Source organism: Bubalus bubalis, chromosome 3 (assembly GCF_019923935.1).
Source record: "Bubalus bubalis isolate 160015118507 breed Murrah chromosome 3, NDDB_SH_1, whole genome shotgun sequence".
NCBI lineage: Eukaryota > Metazoa > Chordata > Mammalia > Artiodactyla > Bovidae > Bubalus > Bubalus bubalis.
In genome coordinates, this window is record NC_059159.1 from 159,910,490 (window position 1) to 159,929,927 (window position 19,438).

At 40.8% G+C, this 19,438-nt stretch overlaps 1 long non-coding RNA gene across 4 annotated transcripts in view; it reads right to left on the reverse strand.

Annotated features, from left to right (window-relative positions):
• LOC112583969 overlaps nt 1-19,438 on the reverse strand; it is a 334,303-nt gene that overhangs the window by 10,293 nt on the left and 304,572 nt on the right. For 3 of the 4 annotated variants that reach the window (XR_006640889.1, XR_006640888.1, XR_006640887.1), the window contains 3 exons: nt 16,752-16,851; nt 16,319-16,418; nt 2,501-2,675 (listed from right to left, as the gene is read on the reverse strand). This is a non-coding gene — a long non-coding RNA (uncharacterized LOC112583969). Of the gene's footprint in view, nt 1-2,500; nt 2,676-7,975; nt 8,128-9,089; nt 9,140-16,318; nt 16,419-16,751; nt 16,852-19,438 lie in introns of those variants that run through there. The other variant, XR_006550140.2, reaches the window with a different exon arrangement.

Here is a 19,438-nt window from a genome sequence, read left to right on the forward strand (position 1 = left end):
CCAGGGATCAAACCCAGGGCTCCTGCATTGGGAGTCTTAGCCACTGGACTAGCAGAGAAACCCTCCAATTTTCTACAAAATACTCTCTTCATATAGAAACAATATCCAAGATCAGAATAGGATTTTTTTTTTTTAGATAAGAGAACTGCTTTCAACTAACTTTGGAAAGTCGAAATCATTTAGATATATTTTGATGCAGGAACTAAGCCAGACATTTTCAGTTGCCATCACTGTAAATTCCTGGGCCATGACATTATCAAATATTACTGCTATAAAGATGTTTTAGAAACTACCTTGTCCAATTCCTTCAGATGAACGGTGGGAAAAACAAGATTCAGAAAGAAGCCACTTGGGCTTGTGCCATAGAATAAGACATAGTGCGTCAATAACAGGACCGATGAGTGAATGAAGAATGAATTCTCCTGTTCTCATCATTCCAAAGATGGGGACAAATGTTCTTTTTCATACAGGGCCAGATAATACAGTGTAGCCCAGTGTCAAATTCCAGATTCTCCACTTACTCCCCAGGTAAGCACACTGCCATTTATGCCTCTATTTTCTTTTCCCTGAAAGGAGCAGGGGAGATAATAAGAATACCTTCTTCACAGGGTTGTTGTGAGTACTGAACTAGCTAATTTACATAAAGTTCTTATAACAGTGCGTCTACTACAGAGTAAGTCCTCCATAAATGTTAGCCATGTTAATATTTAGTGCAGACCCATCACTACAATTCAGGTGATGGATCTTAAGACGTATGTTGACCAACTGCCATATATCTGGAGAAGCTAGGCCAAGACATTGAAGAATCTGTAAAACATCTCCGGCAAAGAACAGTAGAGGGAATTGAGGTATGGAAAGAGAAATATGGAGGAGGGAACCTGACAACTGTCTTCAAAAATTTAACTTGTATCATAGAAGAAGAGGGCATAGATTTTTTTTTTCCCTATTGTCACTTGAGGAAGAAGAATTAAGAACAATGGAAAAGAGTGAAGCAAATTTCTATTTATAGAAATAATTTCAGGAGGAAAGCCCTTCCAAAGTAGGAATAGTTACTTTAACCAATAGGAGGTCTTCTATCAATACACATGGCCAAGGCCTGAAAGCCTGGCAGAATGGCATCCAAATATCAAATGGTCTGGTTTGGGATGCCAGTCTGCCCTACACTATGTCTCAGTCTCAGAAATAAGTTTAAAACGTTGAGTGTTACCATTTTATGGAACAAACAAAATAGGAAGATAATTAAGTAATAGAACTGTAAATAGTTTACAAAGTAATTTCATCTTCAGTGTTCCATTGAAACCACATCCTGCAGCGAGTGTTAAGTCTTTTTCCCATTTTGTTAGAGGAATCTGTGACCTGGAGAGGTGAAGTGATATATCAGAAGTCACACAGTGAGTGTCTTCTAACTACAGCTTCAGAGGTCTTTCTCTTGCTGCACTATGCATGGCCTTGCACAGGCCAGACAACAGAATCAGGTAATATGGCCGTAAGCTCACAAAAAAATTACCCATAAGAATTCTAGGGTCTTCTAGGTTGGAAGGCTTCTGCAGAACTATGGAATTTTGGCAGAAAAAAGAATCACCTTTATAAAACTGTATCTTAAAAAAAAGTAGAGGCTTCCCTGGGGGTCCAGTAGACAAGAATCTACCTGCCAATGCAAAAGACATGAGCTTGATTCCTGATTAGGGAAGATCCCACATGACACGGAGCAACGAAGCCTGTGTACCCCAACTACTGAGCCTGTGTTCTAGAGCCTGGGAGCCGTAACTATTGGGCCCACGTCCTGAAGCCCGCATGACCTAGATCCTGTACTCTGCAGTGGAAGAAGCCACCATAATAAGAAACCCACACACTGCAACTGGAGAGTAACCCCATTCACCACAACTAGAGAAAAAAGCCTGTGCAGCAGCAGAGACCCAGCACAACCAAAAACAAATAAAACAGGATAAAATAAAAACGGAAATCTACTTTGTATGCAAAGCAATCATTCAGAACAAAACCTACTGATGGAATTCTTAACATAATTTAAATATTCAATTATGAAGTTTTAAGCAAGCTAGGGCATTGCTGACTGTCTTTTCAGTAACAGATTAATTTCTATATGTTACATAACAAACTAAATTGGCTTTCCACTTCCCAGGACATAAAAAATTTCAGTTTGCTTGGATTTCAAATATCACTCACACAAAGAAATTCCGCTGACAGCTCATGAATAAAGAAATAGCATTACAAAGTTCTTTCAGCTTATAGTATACTTTTCCATCAATCATAGCATTTAAATTTACAACAATACTGTGCAGTACATATTATTATCATGCATAACATGTATTCTTAACTTCATGGTCAAAGACCCAAAAAGTTGCCTTGTGCAAGGTCACCCAAATAAAGAGGCCAAAATCACAGCACTGAACCCTGCTGACTCCAAGTTTAATGTTTCTCTCACCACAGCAGAGCTATGGCAACAGCGATATGAGCTGTCCTGACCGACCTCGGTAGATACCTGAAACTACTCAACCCCCAGCGGAAGTCGGGTCAGGGTCCCAGGTCTCTCTCGGTCCTTTGGCCTGGTTCCTGTAGCATTCACCTCACTGGGTTCTGCTGCCCTACCCAGGGGAACAAGATTGGTTTTCTTGTCCAATATTGGTTTTCTCAATATTAGATGGAATGGCAGGCTACTGCAAAAAAAAAAAAAAAAGAATTGACTGCCATATGCAAAGAGAAATACAATTCATAGTATTGAGGAGATGAGGTTGAGAGGATGCCTGACAAGGCGCAAAGGGGACTGTTATCTTGGGCAATTCCCAGGGTCCACAGTCTGGCCACTCCCCTCCTGGGTTCATAAATTCCTCCTGTCAAAGCCATGAACATGACTGGACCCAGAACACTGACTCATTCTAACAATGCTCACAGAGACATTCATCAAATTTGCTGCCAAATCCGCTAATTCGCAATGAGGAAACTCACTGTCAAGTGGATGGATGCTCATGTCAGCCTGACCAGCTGTGGACAGGCTACATGGAGAGCTAAGAGACCAGCAGGCTCTTCAGTGGGCCTAACCCTGATAAGAGTCAGAGAAGTAACCTGATCTAAATGCAAATGCTTATTGTTATCAGCAGGATAATATTATGATGCTTCCAATTCACCACTGGGCAGACTTATCATGGAGAAAGAGAAACTGAGGCCTGCTGAGATGGGCACCAGACATCTCTGTGATCTTTCAGACACGTTCATCCTTTATCAATTATTTTTCAACAAATACATCCTGGATTGCATTTCTGAATGTCAACTCTGGTTGTAGCCAGCATTAATGCTGGCCTGTGAGTCACTTGGATTCTTTAAAGAGATTTCACGTAATTCAATGCTAATACTTTTCGATGTTGATTTCTGAGCCTAATTCTCAGAGGGCAAGCTGAGTCCCTTCTTTCCAAGTTTGTGGTGAGAGCACACTCATCGCTGTCACGCCATGTCAGGGCACTCTGACTCATCCATTCTGCTTCTGCAAACATAAACCTCTGAACTGTCCACTTTAAAAGGAAGAATTTTATGCTATGTGAAATATATCTCAATAAAGCTCTTTAAAAATAGAAAAAATATTTTAAAATTCTTATTAAAAAAATCAATACAATTACCATAAAGGAAAACTAGAAAACACATATACACACAAAACATACATTTTTTAAAACTCTCCTCTAATCTCACTGATCTAGACATAACCACTCTTGACATTTTGGTGAACATTCTGCCAATTCTCTGTATGCATAAATGTTAATAAAACAACATTTTGAAAGTTGTTTTTCACTCAATATATTAATAGCATCTTTACTTGTTGGCAAATACAATTCTACAACATCATTTAAATGACTGCCTGGTATTTCATCCTATGAGATCAAGGCTGGATATTTAGGCTATTTTCAAATTCTTGCTTTTACAACCAGTACTATAATGAAAATCTTTATTTTTATAAAAAATTGAATTTTTAAAAAAATATTTTAAAGACATTTTGTTTTAGGGTAATTTCAGGTTTACAGAAAAGTCACAAATGCAGTACATAGAGTTTCCGTACATCCACACCCAGTTTTTCCTAACCTTGACATATTACCATGTTATATTTATTACAACTAAGAAACAAACTTTGACATATTCTTATTAACTAAACTCCATACTTTATTCAGATTTTATTATTGTACCAATGTCCTTTTTCTGTTCCAGGATCCAATCCAACATACCTCAAAGCATTTAGTAAAGCTGAACTTTCATGTTCATATTTATTGCTGGAAGCAGAATAAACTTCTAGACGTGCTGGGTTCTAGGGCACACACATTTTTTTTATGTGTGTCACTGAACTGTCTACCAGAAGTGTTGTACCAATACACATTCCCTCAGCAACATGTTTGGAGAAGGCAATGGCACCCCACTCTAGTACTCTTTTTTTTTTTAATTTTATTTTTAAACTTTACATAATTGTATTAGTTTTGCCAAATATCAAAATGAATTGGAAAATCCCATGGATAGAGGAGCCTGGTAGGCTGCAGTCCATGGGTTCGCTAAGAGTGGGACACGACTGAGCGACTTCCCTTTCACTTTTCACTTGCATGCATTAGGGAAGGAAATGGAAACCCACTCCAGTGTTCTTGCCTGGAGAATCCCAGGGACGGGGGAGCCTGGTGGGCTCCCGTCTATGGTATCGCACAGAGTCGGACACGACTGAAGCGACTTAGCAGCAGCAGCAACGTGTTAAAGTGCCCATATATATGGTGATAGCAGCTTTGAACATCATTATGATGATGTCACATCAAAGTATAATAAAAACAACCCAATTAGAGTCAAGGGCCCCAGCTCTGTTGATTTGAATCCGTCCAGAAAAGTCTGAGCATACATGCAAATTGGTGAGTTGCATGTCCTTCAAGGAATCCTTTAAATCTTACTTGATATCTATCTAAGGTTTGAGTAGATATCAAGAAGTGATGAGCCTGGCAAGTGCTCCATGGAGTTCTTAATGTTGCCAAGAAAGCAACTGTCTTCAGTACATCTCCATAGATACTTAGCTGGGAGAATGTACCATATCAGCTTTCAAACATACTTTAAAAAAATTTTTTTATTGAATTATAGTTGATTTACAATATTGTGCCAATCTCTGCTATAGAGCAATGTGACTCAGTTAAACACATATCATATATACGTTCCTTCTTCATATTCTTTTCCATTATGACTTATCATAGGATATTGAATATAGCTCTCTGTGCTATACATTAGGACCTTGCTGTTTATCCATTCTAAATGTAATAGTTTGCATCTACCAGAACCAGACTCCTAGTCCATCCCTCTTCCTTCCTGCCTCCCCCTTGGCAACCCAAAGTCTGTGCTCTACATCTCTGAGTCTGTCAAACATACTTAAAAACCAAAACCCTCATTCAAAAACACACCTTGCATTTCCTGAAAAAGTATTTACCTTACTATGAGCAATGCCTGCTGAAACTACTCCATTATATTTCAATGAATAAACTTGCAGGCACCAAACTTGGCTGTTTAGTGTGATAGTAAATAGCCGCATGTGGCTACTGAGAACTTGAAGTGTATCCAGTCTGAATTGGAGAGTGCCAGTGTAAAATAAACACCAGGTTTTGAAAAATAAGTACAAAAGGTTAATGTACAATATTTCATTAATAATTTTATCAGTTCAGTTCAGTTGCTCAGTCGTGTCTGACTCTTTGATACACCATGGACTGCAGGCTTCCCTGTCCATCACCAACTCCTGGAGCTTACTCAAACTCATGTCCATTGAGTCAGTGATGCCATCCAACCATCTCATCCTCTGTCGTCCCCTTCTCCTCCTGCCTTCAATCTTTCCCAGCATCAGGGTCTTTTCCAATGGGTCAGTTCTTTGCATCAGGTGGCCAAAGTATTGGAGTTTCAGCTTTAGCATCAGTCATTCCAATGGAATATTCAGGACTGATTTCCTTTAGGATGGACTGGTTGGATCCCCTTGCTGTCCAAGGGACTCTCAAGAGTATTCTCCAACACCACAGTTCAAAAGCATCAATTCTTCGGCGCTCAGCCTTCTTCACAGTGCAACTCTCACATCCGTACATGACTACTAGGGAAACCATAGCTGTGACTAGACAGACCTTTGTTGGCAAAGTAATGTCTCTGCTTTTTAATATGCTCTCTAGGTTGGTCATAGCCTTTCTTCCAAGGAGCAAGCATCTTTTAATTTCATGGCTGCAATCACCATCTCCAGTGATTTGGGAGCCCCCAAAAAATAAAGTCTGTCACTGTTTCCATTGTTGCCCCGTCTATTTGCCATAAAGTGATGGGACCAGATGCCATGATCTTAGTTTTCTGAATGTTGAGTTTTTACTTTTTCACTCTCCTCTTTCACTTTCATCAAGAGGCTCTTTAGTTCTTCTTCGCTTTCTGCCATAAGGGTGGTGTCATCTGCATATCTGAGGTTATTGATATTTCTCCCAGCAATCTTGATTATAGCTTGTGCTTCATCCAGCCCGGCATTTTGCATGATGTACTCTGCGTATAAGTTAAATAATCAGAGTGACAATATGCAGCTTTGATGTACTCCTTTCCCGATTTGGAACCAGTCTGTTGTTCTAAGTCTGGTTCTAACTGTTGCTTCCTGACCTGCATACAGATTTCTCAGGAGGCAAGTCAGGTGGTCTGATATTCCCATCTTTTGAAGAATTTTCCATAGTTTATTATGATCCACACAGTCAAAGGCTTTGGCACAGTCAATAGAGCAGAAATAGATGTTTTTCTGGAACTCTCTTGCTTTCTCGATGATCCGATGGATGTTGGCAATTTGATCTCTGGTTCCTCTGCCTTTTCTAAAACCAGCTTGAACATCAGGAAGTTCACAGTTCACGTATTGCTGAAGCCTGGCTTGGAGAATTTTGAGCATTACTTTGCTAGCATATGAGAGGAGTGCAATTGTGTGGTAGTCTGACCATTCTTTGGCACTGCCTTTCTTTGGGATTGGAATGCAAACTGACATTTTCCAGTCCTGTGGCCACTGCTGAGTTTTCCAAATTTGCTGGCATATTGAGTGCAGCACTTTCACAGCATCATTTTTTAGGATTTGAAACAGTTCAACTGGAATTCCATCACCTCCACCAACTTTATTCAAAGTGATGTTTCTTAAGACCCACTTGACTTCACATTCCAGGATGTCTGGCTCTAGGTGAGTGATCACACCACTGTGGTTATCTGGGTCATGAAGATCTTTTTTGTACAGTTGTTCTGTGTATTCTTGCCACCTCTTCTTAATATCTTCTGCTTCTGTTAGATCCATACCATTTCTGTCCTTTATTATGCTCATCTTTGCATGAAATATTCCCTTGGTATCTCTAATTTTCTTAAAGAGATCTGTAGTCTCCCATTCTATTGTTTTCCTCTATTTCTTTGCATTGATCACTGAGGAAGCCTTTATTTCTTATTTTTTCTCATTTCTTATTTTATATTAAAGTTCACTTCAGTTCAGTATTATATGTCAAAATAATATTTTAATATAACAGATTAAATTATTAAAATTAAAGTTAACTGCTTTATTCATGTGGCTAGAAGAAATTTTTTTAAATTATTAGATGACTCATACTTTTATTGGGCAACCATACAGTAAAATAATTTTATGACCTGCTAATGCATTGCAGGGCTTCCCACGTGGCTCAGTGGTAAAGAATCCACCTGCCAATGCAGGAGACACAGGTTCAGTTCCTGGCTCAGGAAAATCCCCCGGAGAAAAAAATAAGAACCCACTCCAGTATCCTTGCCTGGGAAATTCCATGGACAGTGGAGCCTGGAGGGCTACAGTCCATGGGCTTCACAAAAAAGTCAGGCCTGACTTAGCAACTAAACAGCAACAACAGTAGGTTGCAACCCACAGTCTGAACACTGCCCTAGTGGGCTCTGGGTTCCTGACCAGGAAATATGCCACCATCTGTACCCAGCCCATCTATCTGAGAGCTACCTGCCCAGGGATTGAGCCAGGATTCTCCATGAAAAACTTCACTTCTCCATGAAAAACAGCTTTTAGTCTTCACCATAAGAATGGATGGCCCGTGTTCAGGTATCTATTCCATAGACCATGATGTAAAACAGCTTAGAACTCAACAAACATTTCTGGGGAAAAAAAAAAAATCAGACGTCATCAATATATTTTGAAGGGCTTTCAAAAAACTGATACCTAAGAATATATGTTTTAGCAATTGAGAGTTCCTCACACAGCCACTGTTAAACTGTTTTGCTGTTATTTTTTACAACTTCACACTGTTTCGCATTCTACACTGAGATTATCATACAAATAATCGGTAGACGTTAAAACAGCTCAGTAACTGGCTAATGAGAAGATGTATTATCTTTGGGATGTGTTGACTTTAAGATCTAAGTGAAGTGAAAGTGAAGTCACTCAGTCGTGTCCAACTCTTTGTGACCCCATGGACTGTAGCCTACCAGGCTCCTCCATCCATGGGATTTTCCAGGCAAGAGTACTGGAGTGGGGGCCCATTTCCTTCTCCAGGGGATCTTCCCGACCCAGGGATCAAACCCGGGTCTCCTGCATTGCAGACAGACACTTTGCCCTCTGAGCCATCAGGGAAGTCCTAAGATCTAAAGCAGAATGTTATTTATTCTGATTTTTAACTATGTACCATTTAGTCTCTAGAAATTTGCATATTCTCATAAGTTCTATTTTACAATGCACTAACTATATGTTATAGTTGACAATACAGCAGAAAGTAAACTTTATTAATAATGATATACTGAACACTGGAAATCTGCTAAGAGAATACATATCAGGCGGTCTTACTACACACACAAAAATGGTAATTATATTTAATAATTAACTTAGCCATAGTAATAATTTCACTATGTATATGTATATCAGATCATGTTGTATACGTTAAACACATATAATTTTTATTTTTTTGTATTTAACAAATATACCTTATATAAGCACTGTAACATCAGTAATATAAAATGCTTTGTCATTTTATTTTTATAACCTCTTTTATAAACTAAAAAGGAATACATGTTATACAGAGACATTGAAATGAAGTGTACAGTATTTCTTCAATTACTCTTACCTGAAGAGACCGTCAGATTCTCCCTGGCTTAAAATCTACTTCTATGTCTCCGAAATGAGAAGAAACTAATTATTCAGTGTCTATTTAGATCTCATTACTAGATTCCTTTATGCTCTACAATAAGCACCGTCAGTATCAGCAAGTGGTTAACTTGTTGAGCATAAACATATTAACTTTATCAATGTGCTCATTAACCTTATTAATAAGCTTGTTAACCACTCTCTCTTATAGAAAATGTATGCCATTGACTAAATGCTTCTTTTTTTATCATTAAAGCTTTGCTTAATTATGTAGGTAACACGGGCTCATATAACTACATAAACAGTCCAGAGCTACGTAGTGTGATGATCAGGTATTACACATGGAGAGGGACACGGCCACAATACAATAATGACACACGTCAGCAGATGCAGTCAGACCTCTCCTGGTTACGAGGTCTTGGAGAAACCAGGTACCATTTGTTTCTTATATAAGAATAAAACTGAATTGTTTTCTTTATACATGTTATGTAAGTCTCTTGTTAAATGTTTCCTAAATTTTATCACTTCTGTCATTTCTTCACGTAATATAATTTTTTCTATTCCCATTTCTAATTCATTAATATTCATAAATAGAACTAGCCTTTTATAAGTTAAACTATTTTGCAGAAGGCATATATGTAGACATCCCCTGTGGTAACAGCATGGCTCAGATTTCACCATAAGTTGAGGCCTTCCGTGGCCTCTGTGTGTGAGGAGGGGACAGGGAAAAGGGAGGTAATGAGTTAACAGTCAGTGCAGGGGGTACAAATATGGAGGAATAAAGCAAGAGAAGCATCCTATAGACCCAGATCACAACAGAGGTTGCCCCCTGTGCTCAGGCATGGGAATGAGGTGGGTACTCAAGAGGAGAATAGTCAAGCTGAAAAAATGGAAATGGAAGTGAAGATTGTGGGGCAAGCGTCTTATGGGAGAGAGAAGATTCCACATTGGCCGCATGAGGCTACAGGAAGCCACCAAAACCCCCACATCTATGTACATGCATCACACCAGACCATGCTTCCCAAGTCTTATAAACTGAAGAGGGAGCTGCAAGGCCTCAAGCCACTGCAGGAAGGGGTGAGCTTGGGGCTTGGGACCAGGTCTCTGTTATCTCTGTGGTATATGAAATCGGGTGGCCACAGGAGGTGACCCTGACCTCACTCATGAGTCACGCAACCCTTTCAGGTCACAACACACTTGTGAACACGCCTTTCTGTCTGTCTGGGCTGTGGTTTGCCTTCACTTGATATAGATAGAGAGAAACTGAAGTGGAGGGCAAAAGCAGACTTGTATGCTTCAGAAACTTCTGCATCATCTACAACAAATAACTGCTTAAGTATACCAAAGAGGAAGTCAACCAGCAAATCCACAGGCCTTTCAAGAAACAGACCTGAGAGATTCCTGGAACGTTGAGTGTCCCAAGCCAGAACACAGATAGGAAAAGCCTATCTGTTCACAGGTAGGAGGGGGAAAGAAAGAAAGTAAAGTAAAAGCTCATACGCTCTTGGCTTCCGTGTGCTATCATTAATCATTTTCCTAGGAATGGAGGATGGTTTCCTCATTGTAAGAGGAAAAGAGAAACAGATTCCTTTGACAAATATGTTACCCAGATGTTCACCAGACCCCAATATCTTTTCCCGCAACTTGATTTAGAAAAGTGAAAGCTAGGATGACAATTGACGGGAAGTAGTTCCCAAAGAACTTATCAGATTGTGGCTTCACTCCACTTCTGCAAGGGGAAAGGGATTACATGAGGTCCTGAGAGCTTTCAAGAGTAGTATCCAGTCATCTTCTGACAGAAGCCATGGAAGCATTTGGCCGACTAGCTATTTTCTGGATCCGCCATGAGTTAAATTGCCTCATAAAAGGGAGGGAGGCTTGTATGAAACCTGATGCCTGCAGGAGTGGCTCCAACCTGGAATGCCTTGACACATCCCAGCCTCGCCTGGCTTCCCATTGCATCATGTATTCCTGAGGAGTTCACCGTCATAAGGAAGAACTAAGTCACGTACTTGGTGGAAAGGATTCTTAGAAGCTCCAAATTAGAAGGACAAATGTAAGTCATAAAGATTGTGAGGTTCAATAAATTGTTGTCATTGTTGTTCAGTCACTAAGTTGTGTCTGACTCTTTGTGACCCCATGGACTGCAGCACACCAGGCTTCCCTGTCCTTCACTATCTCCCAGAGCTTGCTCAAGCTCATGTCCATTGAGTCAGTGATGCCATCCAACCATCTCATACTCTGTTGCTGGCTTCTCCTCCTGCCCTCAATCTTTCCCAGAATCAGGGTCTTTTTTTAATGAGTAGGCTTTTCACATCAGGTGGCCAAATTATTGGAGCTTCAGCTTCAGCATCAGTCCTTCCAATGAATACTTAGGATTGATTTCCTTTAGGATTGACTGGTTTGATCTCCTTGCAGGTCAAGGGACTCTCAAGAGTCTTTTCTAGCACCACAGTTTGAAAGCATCAATTCTTCAGCACTCAGCCTTCTTTATGGCCCAACTCTCATTAAATTAATGCTAAAGAGAGTGGGGACTGCATCCTTATTTTTCACTATGGACTTCAGAAAGCATGAGACTCTGTGGATCTCAACAAGTGTCATTATTTCCCTTTTAGCTAACTCACAATTTTACTTATATAAATGTTTGTAAATGGAAGCCTTATATTACCATGTTAAACAGTAAATGAATATTCCTTTCCACATGTAATCATGAAACATGAAAAATAAACACTGTGACAAAGAGGCATTACAAAATTCACTTCACAGAGAGGGTTGTCTACAGAAGATTTGAGTCTTGTGCATGCTTATGCTTTTTTTTTAAATAAAGAAATGAATAAATAAAGATGATTAAGTCACAGAGAGGTGATATAGACATTTGGGATCCAAACTGCAGCTTTTCCTTGATTAATCAGAAAGCTGGAGAATTTTAAAAAGAGAATGCCTCTTACGAGTCGATAGTGTTTAGTGCTGTATCTATGTACCTTATCAAAACAACCCCAGTGATTCAAGGGTATAATCTCTTGCTTTGGAAAACATCACATTAGATCATCTCAAAATTTCTGCTTGATTGACTATGCCAAAGCCTTTGACTGTGTGGATCACAATAAACTGTGGGAAATTCTGAAAGAGATGGGAATACCAGACCACCTGACCTGCCTCTTGAGAATCCTATATGCAGGTCAGGAAGCAACAGTTAGAACTGGACATGGGACAACAGACTGGTTCCAAATAGGAAAAGGAGTACATCAAGGCTGTATATTGTCACCCTGCTTATTTAACTTATACGCAGAGTACATCATGAGAAACGCTGGGCTGGAAGAAACACAAGCTGGAATCAAGACTGCTGGGAGAAATATCAATAACCTCAGATATGCAGATGACACCACCCTTATGGCAGAAAGTGAAGAGGAACTAAAAAGCCTCTTGATGAAAGTGAAAGAAGAGAATGAAAAAGTTGGCTTAAAGCTCAACATTCAGAAAACGAAGATCATGGCATCTGGTCCCATCACGTCATGGCAAATAGATGGGGAAACAGTGGAAACAGTGTCAGACTTTATTTTTCTGGGCTCCCAAATCACTGGAGATGGTGATTGCAGTCATGAAATTAAAAGACGCTTACTCCTCGGAAGGAAATTTATGACCAACCTAGAGAGCATATTAAAAAGCAGAGACATTACTTTGCCAACAAAGGTCTGTCTAGTCAAGGCAACGGTTTTTCCAGTAGTCATGTATGGATGCGAGAGTTGGACTATAAAGAAAGCTGAGTGCTGAAGAATTGATGCTTTTGAACTGTGGTGTTGGAGAAGACACTTGAGAGTCCCTTGGACTGCAAGGAGATCCAACCAGTCCATCCTAAAGGAGATCAGTCCTGGGTGTTCATTGGAGGGACTGATGTTAAAGCTGAAGCTCCAATACTTTGGCCACCTGATGCGGAGAGCTGACTCGTTGGAAAAGACCATGATGCTGGGAAAGATTGAGGGCAGGAGGAGAAGGGGACGATTGAGGATGAGATGGTTGGATGGCATCACCAGCACAATGCACATGGGTTTGGGTGGACTCCAAGAGTTGGTGAAGGACAGGGAGGCCTGGCGTGCTGCATTCATCATGAATGCAAAGAGTCGGACATGACTGAGCGACTGAACTGAACTGAGCTGTTAAAAGGAATCGAGGGAGAATTGAGAGGTAAGGAAGAAGGAGCCAAACTGGTGGTTAAAGAAGCTAAAGTGAAAAAGACCCAAGTGCCAGAACATTCCATCTATGTTGCACCTGCTGCATACTGCCAAAGCAAGAATGTGGGCAAAGAAAGACTACTTCAAAATCTATAGTCAGCACGTGCATTCGGTATGCCTGCATGTCTACAAGCATGTATCCATTCATCCATGCCCATGGACCCTTTCCATTCCTCATTGTGTAAGGTTGTGATGAGTGAGTGCAGAGGTGAAGATAGCATAGATCAAGATGCTAGGAAGAAAGAAATAAGAAAAGGGAAACTATAGCACTTAAGGGAGACAGTGTCAGCAAGCTGAGAGAGGTACAGAAATCGCCATGGGAAGGAAGTTCAAGGAGAATAGGGTCATAGCTGCCTGGTGTGGGGTCGGGGCAGAGAATACCTAGAGTTCTCCCAACATCTCCACCTCATCATGAATGCAATAAAAGGAGAGATTTTCCTGGAAATGTGGCCTTAAAGCAGTGCTCTGAAGGATTGGGGGCGGGGTAGGTGGACAGGAAGGATGTGACAATGGGAAAATGCGAGGCAGAGAAAATAGCTTGAGCAAAGTCAGAGAGGCCATCATTTACAGCTTCCTAGATGTTTTCTAACCACAGAAACCAAACCCTAAAGAATCTGTCAGCACGTTCGAGGCTTACTGACTGAATCCTGAAAATTTATAGGCAACTGACACAGGAGGGTTGAGCAATTCCGTTGATTTTATCATGGCATCTGTGATCTTACATGAAGAGCAAGAGGCAATTGCCTTAATGATTTATTTAAAAGACTTTTCATAGATTTCTCAATTTGAAAATTATTTTCAATAAAATATGTTGATGTGTTTATAAATACTATATTATAGTAAAGTGATCCCTTTTGGACCAGGCAGTGGCAGCGAGTATGGAGGAGTTTGTACTTTCTTGAATGAAAAGTTAGGAAATTCCTGAAAATGTTTTGAAATAACATTTAAAGCACTTGGAAATCTCAGCTGGTTTGAACACATTTGTGTTCCCAAATATTACAAGGTAACAGAGCTCACTTCCACTCACTTCCCCTTAACTACATTAGATTAGTGATTAGTGAAAGTGGCTCAGTTGTGTCCGACTCTTTGCAACCCCATGGACTGTATAGTCCACAGAATTCTCCAGGCCAGAATACTGGAGTGGGTAGCCTTTCCCTTTGCCAGGGGATCTTCCCAATCAGGGATGAAACCCAGGTCTCCCTCATTGCAGGCAGATTCTTTACCAGCTGAGCCACAAGGGAAGCCCTAACCGCATCCGTGCATTTCAATTAATTCTCTTGATGTTGTATGTGGAATAAAAAGAGGACAGTGTTGATTTTTTCTAAGAGAAAAATAATATCTTAGGAAAATGATAAAAATAAAGGATATCTTCTTCCCTCTAAAATAAAGGTGCTACATTTTTTTTAAACTTCTATTTTAACATGAAGTAAATGAGATTCCAAGACATTAAGTAAATGCCCCTAGTTCATTCACAAGTGAGGGAAGGAAGATCAGAGTGAGGCAGTACTAGATCCCCCCATCGGGCTGTTACTTGAGCAGTGCTCTTGGCCCTCTCCCCACACTTGAACCCTAGACCTGGAACCATCTCTGCTTACCTCTCTCCTCTTCCCTGGATCTGCCAACCAGAACTGAACTCAGCTTCATGTGGAATTCCATCCCCCCTGCCACCTCTAGAAGATGAGGTGCTCTTCTCCCAGTCTTCCCCATGTCAGTAAATGGTATCATCCTCTAAAAAAGTCAGCAGATATTTTTGACTTTTTGTGGCTGCCATAACAAATGTACCACAAACTTGGCTTAAAACCACAGAAATTTATTCTCTCACACTTCTGGAGGCCAAAAATCCAAAACTAGATGTTGGCAGTTTTAATTCCTTCTGGTGGTTTTAAAGGATTCACACCCCTTCTACCTTCTATTGGCTGTGAGCAATCCTTGGCATTCCTTGACTTGTCAATGCATGATTTTAATCTCTGTCTCTGTCTTCACATGATCTTCTCCCTGGGTCTCTGGATCTGTTTCTTTTCTATTTCTTATAAGGACATTCACATTGAATTTAGGACCTACTGTAATCTGGAATGATCTTATCTCAAGATCCTTATCTTAGTTACAGCTGCAAAGACCCTTATTCCAAATCAGGTCACATTCTGAGGATCCAGGTGGTCATATCTTTGGGGGACACAATTCAACCCTCCTTCCCACATCAAATCAGTCCCAAGTCCCACTGACTTGACTTCTACCATATATTCCATTATCATTTCCTTCTTGCCACCTCTGATACCACCATTCAGGCCAACACCATCATCATCATTCCCTGGACCACTACGGTAGCAGCCGAACTGAACTCCTTGTCTCCACATTGGGATCTTTCTATCCTTTCTCTCCACCACAATCTGAATGATTTTTTTTTAAATTCCTATTGTACCTCTCCTCTACTCAAAATTCACCAAAAATTTATCACTAACTTAGCATAAAATTCAGACTCCTCTCCACAGCCTCCTGATATCTCAGGCTAACCTACAGCTCCTGCCCTGCTGGGTTTTTTGATGATCCTCAGGTTGTTGTTGGTGTTCAGTCACTCAGTTGTGTCTGTCTCTGCAAACCCATGGACTACAGCATACCAGGCTTCCCTGTCCTTCACTAACTCCCAGAATTTGCTCAAACTCATATCCATTGAGTCGGTGATGCCATCCAACCATCTAGTCCTCTGTTGTCCCCTTCTCTTCCTGCCCTCAATCTTTCCCAGCATCAGGGTCTTTTCCAATGAGTCAATGCTGATCCTCAGATACTTTAGGCTTATTTCCTTTCGTGAGTTTGTGCCTAGCTTTCCTTCTAACAGGTGTGCCTATTTTGCCCCATTTGCCATCTCTGAATGGCCCATTTCCCACCATTCAATTTCAGCTTAAATGTCACCTCCTTAAAATGCCTTCCTGACCATCAGGAAGTCGTCACCCACTACCTAGGAAATCTGCATCACAGCACCTACCTTTATTTGTCCACTGAGTATCCAGCACTGTCTGACAGCTTTCTTGTTTATGCGTCTCCTGTAGGTCTTTGTTCATTCTTTTATCAGTGTCCCATTCCCACTAGAATATATGCCGTGAAATCAGAGATTCTGTCAATTTATTCACTCTTAAATCTTCAACACTAGACTTTTTGGAACACTGTAGTTTCTCAAAAAACATTTGCCGACTTACCAAATATTGAATGAATTAATTAAAGTTACAGATGCTTAAAGACCCTGACTTGTGAATGGGTAATAGGTCACAGCTGCTGAAACCCTCTGATAGGGAGAGATCTGTTGGATGAGGACCCGGGAATATCCACAGATATTTCCTCAAACTTGGGGCACAAAGAGCAATTAGAGGCAGGAAATCTCCAACTGCTAGACAATCAGACCCAGAACTTTGCTTTCTTACCTGTAGTTAAGTGTATATAATTCCACTCTGGAGTTGATTAGAAGGTCAATGTAATTAAGGAGGGCAAGGACATCAGCATCAGTTATAGAACCTGGAGAACCTAGAATGAAAATGAAGACTTAGTTTGGCCACGGGAAAAAACCATCGTTACAACAAATACAATATGGGTTTCCTATTTCCTGTGCATCATAATGATCACATATCTCATTCAACATTTACCAAATTCATATAATTGTAAATGTTTTCACTGATGACAATAAACACAGGGGGAAACAAGATGTTTTATGTAAGCGATCTGAGACCCACTCACCAACATTGAGAATTGCCAAAAAAAAAAAAAAAAACTGAGCCACAGAGTAGCCAGAGCAACTTTGAAACAAGAGGTCAAATAAGCCACTGTTTTGCTTGATGAGATGAGAAAAAGAAGAATGGTGGTGGGGTCATCAACTTGTCCCTGTTTGCCTGGGAGCGTCTTGGTTTTGGCAGTAAATGTGATTCTGGAATCCCTTCAGTCCTGGGCAAACTGAGATGGTGTGACTCTAAGTGGTGAGGACTCAAGGCTGAAATTTCTCATCTGTTGAATGACTTAAGTCAGTGACCCTGTTTCATTCCCAACTCAAATGTCTGCATAACATTCACTGTGGTTTCATGTGCTCTGGTTTCTCTCTTTCTTACTAATTTTTTACTAATTTTTTTACTAATAATTGTGAAGGATACTTTTTAAAGTGCTCCTCCCAGCACTGCCAGCCACCTGAACATTGGGCCCATCTCTCTGGCTCAAAGACCCCACATGCTACTTTTGCCTGGGAGCAAATGGCCTCTCCCCTAGCAACACATGAACTCAACACACCTGGCTGCTCCCTCTCTAGACCCCCTATCACCCACCCTCCCAGTGTCTCCTGCACTCATTCCAGCCCCAGGACCCACACGCTCTCAGCGCTGCTCTCACCTCATGGCACGATCCTCTCACACCTGTCCCAGACTGTCCTTTCATCTTTAGTCCAAATCCATCTGCTTTCTGTCTTTCAGAGATTTCTCATAGTACCTGATTCACCATGCCCCTTCTTTTCCTGGTCTTCCATGGTAGCTCAGTTGGTAAAGAATCTGCCTGCACTGCAGGGGACCTGGGTTCAATCCCTGGGTCTGGAAGACCCCCTGGAGAAGGAAATCACAACCCACTCCAGTATTCCTGCCTGCAAAATCCTATGGATAGAGGAGCTTGGTGGGCTATAGTCCATGGGGTCATAAGAGTCAGACACAACTTAGTGACTAAACCACCACTTCTTTCCCAATATCAGGTAGATACAGATTTATTTCAATACCTGTCTTCTCTATTATTTCCTGAATTTGGTGTCGTAGAAATGACTATAATATATACTCAAGCTACTTTTTAAAAAATATACAGCTTGCATAATTCAATCCCAATTTAGGAACAGCTGACAAGGCACATAATGTAAGAGGAAAAAGAAGAATGCAAAAATACATAAAATAAGCCAACAAATGAACATCCACCACCTCCAAATGTGTGGACAGCACTATTAGCTGCAGGGGGAGGAGAGTATCCCATATCTGCTTTTCTGCTGTTAATGTGTTGCTCATTGATTTTATGCCTGATATCTCTTTTAACTGTAGTTTTAGGCACAATAACTAAAATCACAAGATCTTCTCATGTGCTCAGAAACTCTCTATACATGAGTTTTCCAGCCAAAAGTAATTTTCTTATTAGCTTTGTCTTTATATGTTATTTTAAATTAGCAGATAATTACTTTACAATATTGCGATGGTTTTTGCCATGTATCATATGGATCGGCCTTAGGTGTACATATGTCCTCTTCCTCTGGAACCTCCCCCCCCATCGTCCTCCCCATCCCACCCTTCTAGGTTGTCACAGAGCACTGGTTATAGGTTCCCTGTGTCACACAGCAAACTCCCACTGGCTATCTATTTCACACATGGTAATGTACATGGTCTAATGCTATCCTCTCATATCATCCTACCCTCTCCTTCCCCCACTGTGTCCATAATGTCTGTGTCTCCTTTTTTAATGAGGCTCAGCTAGGTAGCTGCAGTTGAACGGGGGCAGATGAGTAAGTGTTAATTCAGTCCCATCTGTGGCATGGTGCCTGGGACCAATGGGTGCTCCTGGGAGGCTGAAATGGATACTGCCGAGCCTCTGCCCACAAGGAGTCTGCTATCTGGGCAGGAAAATGAACATGCAGATAAGTCAGAAAACATAAAAAAGTTTGAAATAAGCAGACCCAAGCTAGGACTGTGGAAATACGGAAGAAGAACTGACTATTCCGGATCAAGAGAATCCAGAAAAGCTTTACAACAAAGATTATTTTTAAGGTCAGCCTTGAAGAATGAGTATGAGAAAGTAATGAGGGTGTTAGTGGGCAGCATGAGTGATGACAAAGATGCCTGATCTTGAAGGGTCTTGAACACCATGTGCATGAATTTGAGCTTTATTCGGTACACTGTGGACATGTCAGAAGTACTTTGAGAAGGAATCTGACATGAAAAGAGCTTTGCTTCTAAAAGCTCACACTGGTACCCACACACAGGGTGAGTGGGACATAGATAGAGCAGGGCCCTGTAGGGAGAGAGGGATTGTGAGACAGAGACCTTAGGAAGGGAAAAACAACAGATTTAAGGGCTGACTGAAGACAGAGGAAGATGTAGAAGGG